This window comes from Salvelinus sp. IW2-2015, unplaced genomic scaffold (assembly GCF_002910315.2).
Source record: "Salvelinus sp. IW2-2015 unplaced genomic scaffold, ASM291031v2 Un_scaffold1908, whole genome shotgun sequence".
NCBI lineage: Eukaryota > Metazoa > Chordata > Actinopteri > Salmoniformes > Salmonidae > Salvelinus > Salvelinus sp. IW2-2015.
The window spans coordinates 125,009-132,841 of NW_019943268.1; the positions used below are offsets into that span (position 1 = coordinate 125,009).

General features: G+C 44.1%; 1 long non-coding RNA gene across 1 annotated transcript; it reads left to right on the forward strand.

Annotated features, from left to right (window-relative positions):
- The first annotated feature begins 1,345 nt into the window (after nt 1-1,345).
- LOC139024813 (uncharacterized) lies at nt 1,346-3,957 on the forward strand. Its single transcript, XR_011476172.1, has 3 exons — nt 1,346-3,020; nt 3,190-3,217; nt 3,339-3,957. It is a non-coding gene; the product is annotated as an uncharacterized lncRNA (long non-coding RNA).
- Nucleotides 3,958-7,833: the final 3,876 nt, after the last annotated feature.

Below are 7,833 nucleotides of genomic sequence, written 5' to 3' on the forward strand. Positions count from 1 at the left end.
TCCATATGATATGGTAAATATATCCAATGCAAAAAACATCTACATTTAAATGGTATTAATATTAATTTGCATATATTTCCGTTAATTCCCATATATTCCCGTTAATTCCCAGAGAAAGTTTCCAACTCTGAATTTTCCCCAAAGTGTGCAACTCTAGTTCAAATAGTATTCAAAATCTTTCACATACTTTAGCATTGCTTGATTGAGCTTGCATGGCGCAATTGAACCAAGGGAAGAATAGCCTCTTCAGTGAAAACCTAGCATATCTGGCACACTAGACAGGCTCAAGTGAACGCTCAAAGTAATTGAAATATTTCAGATACTGTTTGAACCTAGGTGTGCTCCACTGAATGTTCAGGAATGTTCTCTTCCTGTCATGTGGATGTTTAGGTCAGCCACTTTCCACTGCAGCGTAAGGAATTTTAGGAGACCCTCTCCCCTGACCTCTGACCTCTGATTCTTTAACCCCTAAAGGCTGGCTTCCTGAAAGGCCTTGCTGAAATGCCTGCTGTTCACTCAGGCTCATTTCATACAATAAACTTCTCTCTAATTGGGTGATTGTATCAGATCAGACGTACTTACTCCTCTTCACTCCCTGTGGAGCGTAGGACCACAGCAAGGTCATGCAATGCCGGGCGGTCCTTTGCAGTTGAGATTAGATAAGATGTAGTCTCTATTTGAGATGGTTTATTAATAGTACTGATGGAGTTTGAGTTTGGTCAGGTTTGCGTCTTCTGATCTGCTAAGGCAGACTCTTATTATAAACCCAGTTCCTCCTAGCTAAATAGAAAGTAGCAGATATCTTAGCCCTGTATTAGTCCCCCTGCCAATGATCAAACCAGGGGTATTCACTGGGCTCAATGGGCTGGTACTCACCAGGGCTCTGATGTTGCTGTACTTATTGATGAAATAGCGATCAAAGGGATGCCTTGTTAAGATGACTGTTTAAATCAGTTTGGAATATTAGTTACATGTCTCATTGCTTTTTCTCTCCTCTACCCACCCTTGTGTTCAGGTGATAGAGTTTGATGATGGTTCAGGGTCCGTCCTGCGTATCCAGCCCCTGAGGACCCACAGGGACGAGGCCATCTATGAGTGCACTGCCATCAACAGTGTGGGAGAGATCAACACCAGTGCCAAACTCACCGTCCTAGAAGGTAGGAAACACCTCGAGTCACTTCTCTGTCACTCCCTCTCAATCATTTTCTTTGTCTTTCTTCTTCCACTCACATACACGATCTACACACACACACACACACACACACACACACACACACACACACCACACACACACACACACACACACACCACACACCACACACACACACACACACACCACACACACACACACACACACTCTTTCCCTCTATCTTTCTTCCTCTCTTGTTCTCTTCATCTATTCCCACCACAATGGGTTTCTCTGTCTTGATCAGCATTGCTTAATACAGTATGTCCATGCAGATTCCAGCCATGTCTGGATGTGTGCATTACTTATCACAGAGGACCTAACCTGGTTGCATGTCAGAGTGGAGAGGGTGTTTTATGCCCGGCTCCTTCAGGTACCCTTCTGCTTGGTTGATGAAATAGAAACAAGAAGTCAGCTTGTGATTTGCCGGTAGCTGTTAGATGTTCTGATTACACCGGGCCAACAATGTGTCTTGACATTTTATTTGATTACGCATTCCGACCATGAATTTACAATCTATCTGCAGGAATTGATTTTTAAAGCTACTGTAGGTGGTTCTGTGTGAAATTTGTTTTTTATCTCCTGCCAGTGGGAAGATTAAAGATGATGTCCAACAGCAATTATTTAATCCACACTCAAATTGTTAGAGAAATATCTGCGCAAAAATATATCCTGCTGCCAGGGTTTTTGCAAATCACCTAGGAGCACATTATCTGGACTAGAAGACGATATATTGTAGATACCATCAGGCTGGCTGGCTTTCTTCTTGGCTCGCTCAGCAAACATATCTGGGGGCTGTCACGCAAAACACCCAAGCCTTATTTTTCAAGGCTTCAGGTTACATCCCAAATGGCGCCCTATTTCCTATGTAGTGCACTACCTTTGACCAGGGCCCTATGGGGGAATAGGGTGCCCTTTGGGACACATCCTCAGAACTACCAAAGGCCTTGTTAGGAGTGTGGCTGGGTGCTGAGGTAATTGGTGTTAACAGGGATCGGTATCTGCTGATCTAGGATCAGATTAATGGTGGGATTAACATCAGTCTGATGTAGATGTATGCAGATAGCTTGCGGACAGAGAGATAGAGAGATGGAGCCAGGCAGGGGGCTTTGTAGCATGTAATAGACTGGTCTCTGATCAGACTTAATCTGCGTCTCAAATGGCACCCAATCCCCTACATAGTGCACTACTTTTGACCAGGGAGCATAGGGCTCTGATCAAAAGTAGTGCACTATGTAGGGAATAGGGTGCCATTTGGAACGCAGGCCTAATCTGTCTGTGTTGGACCTTAGTGCTGCTCCAGCCAATATGATTGGCAGACGTGCTCTCTGAGTACAGAGTGAAGACAACCTCCTGGTGTATGGAGTGTGATGTGTTCAGGAGAAGGACGATGGCTGATGGCTGACTGTAGGCTGACTCATAGATCGTAAGACAGAAGAATCGTGCTTGTGTCACGTTGCTCCCACACACCTTACTGTACGCCAGCATGTGGAAGATTGGGATCAGAGGGATGTGAATAAGAAAGCAGTGATGTTTTAGACAGAACTTCTGTTTGTTCCCTGAGGTTGAGCCGAGGCAGGGAGGGGAGGAGAGAGAAGAGAGGAGAGCTGTGAGAGTAAAGGAGGAGTGAAGGAGAGAGTAGAATAGGAGTGAAGGTGAGAGTAGAAGAGGGGTGAAGGAGAGAGTAGAAGAGGAGTGAAGGAGAGAGTAGAAGAGGAGTGAAGGAGAGAGTAGAAGAGGAGTGAATGTGAGAGTAGAAGAGGAGTGAAGGAGAGAGTAGAAGAGGAGTGAAGGTGAGAGTAGAAGAGGAGTGAAGGAGAGAGTAGAGGAGGAAGTGAAGGGAGAAGTAGAGAGGGTGAAGAGAGAGTAGAAGAGGAGTGAAGGAGAGAGTAGAAGGAGAGAGTGAAGAGAGAGAGTAGAAGAGAGTAGAGAGGATAGGGAGAGTAGAAGGAGAGAGTGAAGAGAGAGTAGAAGAGGAGTGAAGTGAGAGTAGAGAAGAGGAGTGAAGGAGAGAGTAGAAGAGGAGTGAAGGTGAGAGTAGAAGAGGAGTGAGAAGAGGAGTAGAAGAGGAGTGAAGTGAGAGTAGAAGAGGAGTGAAGGAGAGAGCTGTGAAAGTAGAGGAGGATGAAGGAGAGAGTAGAAAGGAGTGAAGGAGAGAGTAGAAGAGGAGTGAAGGAGAGAGTAGAAGAGGAGTGAAGGTGAGAGTAGAAGAGGAGTGAAGAAGAGAGTAGAAGATGGTGGATCTCGTCTCCCTCATTATCAGACAGAAGGAGGAGAGAGAAGAGTAGTCCTGGGCTTCAACACGTCATAACAGATAAGGTGTATGTGTGTGTGTTGTATGTGCACAGAAGTAAAGCCTTCACTTCTCCTCAGCCTCCCTCCACAGAAAGGTGAGGCAATCTTTTCATGTAGAGAGGAGAGAAGAGAGAGGGAATGGGAGAAAGGGAGTGAAATAGACAGGATTCTGAGAGAGAGAGAGCGAGAAGAGAGAGAGAAGAGAAGAGAGAAGAGAGAGGGGGGGGGGGGGGGGGAGAAAACAGCAGGAGTCTGCGTATAAACCAGACACTGTGGGTAATAAGAGTAAGGCCTTAGTCAGGAAGTCCACACTGGGAGAGACAGGAGGGAGCCAGAGGGAGAGACAGAGGGAGAGACGAAGGGAGAGACGGAGGGAGAAACGGAGGGAGAGACGGAGGGAGAGACAAGGGAGAGACGGAGGAAGAGACGGAGGGAGAGAAGGAGGGAGAGAGGAGGAAGAGACGGAGGGAGAGACGGAGGAAGAAGACGGAGGAGAGACAGAGAGGAGAGACGAGGGAGAGACGGAGGGAGAGACGGAGGAGAGACGGAGGAAGAGACGGAGACAGAGGGAGAGACAGAGGGAGAGACGGAGGGAGACGGAGAAGAAGACGGAGGAGAGACAGAGGGAGAGACAGAGGGAGAAAAGGAGGAAGAGACGGAGGAAGAGACGAGGGAGAGACGGAGGAAGAGACGGAGGAAGAGACGGAGGGCAGAGACGGAGGGAAGAGACGGAGGAAGAGACGGGAGGAAGAGACGGAGGGAGAGACGGAGGGAGAGACGGAGGAGAGACGGAGGGAGAGACAGAGGAACAGGGAGAGATAGTAAAGGACTAAGTATTATGAGGAACAGGAGAGATAGTAAAGACTAAGGTATGATGAGGAACAGGAGAGATAGTAAAGACTAAGGTATGATGAGGAACAGGGGATATATAGTAAGACTAAGTATGATGAGAACAGGGAGAGATAGTAAAGACTAAGGGTATGATGAGGAACAGAGAGAGTAGTAAGACTAAGGTATGATGAGGAACAGGGAGAGATAGTAAAGCCTAAGGTATGATGAGGAACAGGAGAGATAGAAAGACTAAGGTATGATGAGGAACAGGGAGAGATAGTAAAGACTAAGGTATGATGAGGAACAGGGAGAGATAGTAAAGACTAAGGTATGCATGAGGAACAGGGAGAGATTAGTAAAGACTAAGGTATGCGAGGAACAGGGAGAGATGTAAAGACTAAGGTATGATGAGGAACAGGGAGAGATAGTAAAGACTAAGGTATGATGAGGAACAGGGAGAGATAGTAAAGACTAAGGTATGATGAGGAGGGTGAAACAGACTGAGAGAAATACACTCTTCATTCGTGGGTTTATTTCTGGCTATCCTCAAACTCCTCCACTCCTATATCTTTTGAAAGGGACGATCAATATTACTTACTGATGGAGATGTCCATGTGCCTGCATACCACTCCTTACCACTAAATCATGCAGTTCCATGCTGTTCCTGCTGTTTTTGTGTCAGGTGGTTGATGGTGTTGCTGACTTTGGTGCTGTGTCCTTAATCTCCTTCCCATATTCAAATGTTGGTGTTCATTTGACATCTGGCACTCCAGGAAGACTCAACTAAACGCTTGCAGTATTGCAAGTGATTCAAAAATCCAGTCTTCCTGAGAGGGTCAGGGTTGTTGTTGTGTTCAGGTGTGAACACCAGATTATTACCTGACTCAATGGGCCAGAGTGATCTCCCTCCCTTCCTAACATAGCCTCCATCTCTGTGACCCATGTCAGATTACGCCAAGCGAGGAGTAATCACATCGCTGTGGCAGTCCAACGCGTGTCACTGCCACCATCACGCTGTCGTGGAGATGAGACAGGGACATCACACAGTCTAGTTCCAGTGGTCTGTGGACAGGCCAGGCTTTATCACTCGGTGCAGAAATATTGTGGTACAGAGCGGCTGGAATAAGGAAGATACTGACTGCTGATGGCTAGCTGTGATAATAGCTATGCTGGTCAGGGTCCCAAATGGCACCCTATTGCATGGGCGCTCTGGTCAAAAGAAGTGCACTATATAGGGAATGTGGTTCTATTTGTGACACTGCCCTGGTGTCTGCTGCTAACTGGTGTTCCTGTACCATCAACACAGCCCACTAAGTGGATTTAGTCCCCACATCAGGGACAGTAGGGCTGTTTTGTGCCAAGAGGCTACCTTTACTCTGGGCAGTAGAGAATGAATCTGGAGGGTCACAATCACAACAATGGTGCCTGTCCGCTGCTTGAAATAAGCTACAGTAGAGATACAGTAGTAACTACATTTTAGGGACATAACGTTGATGTTGAAATGATGTATTGTATTTTATATCATTGACTATATGAAAAAGATAACAAAGATAAGTATTGTACTGTTTGTAACTCCAGCATTGTTCATGCAGTTTTACAAACAAGCTGACCTTGATGCCATTAAACCATGCTTGGTTATACTGTTATACAGTACCTTCACAAATTATTCATACCCATTGACTTATTCCACATTTTGTTGTGTTACAGCCTGAATTCAAAATGGATTAAATACCCCATAATAACAAAGTGAAAACATGTTTTTAGAAATGTTTGCAAACATATTGAAAATGTAATATAGAAATACTGTATCTCACACCCCTGGGTCAATACTTTGTGGAAGCACCTTTAGCAGCGATTACAGCTGTGAGTCTTTCAGGGTAAGGCTCTAAGAACTTTCCACACCTGGATTGTTCATCATTTGACCATTATTATTTTCAAAATTCTTCAAGCTCTGTAAAATTGGTTGTTGATCTTTTCTAGACAACTATTCTCAGGTCTTGCCACAGACTCGGCCACTCAGGAACATTCACTGTTTTCTTGGTAAGCAACTCCAGTGTAGATTTGGCCTTGTGTTTTAGGTTATTGTCCTGCTGAAAAGTGACTCAATCTCCCAGTGTCTGGTGGAGAGCAGACTGAACCAGGTTTTCCTCTAAGATTTTGTCTGTGCTTAGCTCCATTCCTTTTCTTTTTTATCCTGAAAAACTCCCCAGTCCCTAAAGATTACAAGCATACCCATAACATGATGCAGCCACCGCTATGCTTGAAAATATGGAGAGTGGTACTCAGTAATGTGTTGTATTGGATTTGCCCCAAACATAACACTTTTTATTCAGGACAAACAGTTAGTTGTTTGCCACATTTTTTGCAATATTACTTTAGTGCCTTGTTGCAAACAAGATGCATGTTTTGGAATATTTTTATTCTGACAGGCTTCCTTCTTTTCACTTGTAGAGTAACTACAATGTTGTCGATCCATCCTCAGTTTTCTCCTATAACAGCCATTAAACTATTTTTACAACAGTTTTAACGTCACCATTGGCCTAATGGTGAAATCCCTTTCAAGCAACTGAGTTGATATGGACTTCTGTAACTTTGCAGTGACTGGGTGTATTGATACACCATCCAAAGTGTAATTAATATGCTCAAAGAAATATTCAATGTCAGCTTTTTTCCCCAAAATACCAATAGGTGCCCTTCTTTGCGATGCATTAGAAAGCCTACCTGGTCTTTGTGGTTGAATCTGTGTTTGTAATTCACTGCTCGACTGAGGGACCTTACAGATAATTGTATGTGTGGGGTATAGAGATGAGGTAGTCATTCAAAAATCATGTTAGACACTATTATTGCACACAGAGTCCATGCAACATTATCTGACTTGTTAAGCAAATGTTTACCCCTGAACTTATTTAGACTTGCCATAACAAAGGGGTTGAATTCTTATGGACTCAAGACATTTCAGCTTTTCATTTTTTAGATGGATAAAAATGTTGAAAAACATAATTCCACTTTGACGTTATAGGGTATTGTGTGTAAACTAGTGACAAAAAAATTCAATTTAATACATTTTAAATTCACAACAAAATATGGAAAAAGTCAAGATGTGTAACTAACACTCTGCCATTGTAATATCTTACAAGGGTTTATTTATTGATCACAATCAAGATCACGATCACATTCAATATCATAATCCAACTTAGTCTGCAGTTGTCTGACACGGGACCCAAACCGGCTGCGCGCATACGCCATCGTGCACCATCGTGCATAAATGTATTTAGTCCCCCCACACCGAACGCGATCACGACACGCAGGTTAAAGTATCAAAACAAATTCTGAACCAATTATATTCATTTGGGGACATGTCGAAAAGCATTAAACATGTATGGCAATTTAGCTAGTTAGCTTGCACTTTCTAGCTAATTTGTCCTATTTAGCTAGCTTGCTGTTGCTAGCTAATTTGTCCTGGGATATAAACATTGAGTTGTTATTTTACCTGAAATGCACAAGGTCGTCTACTCCACCAA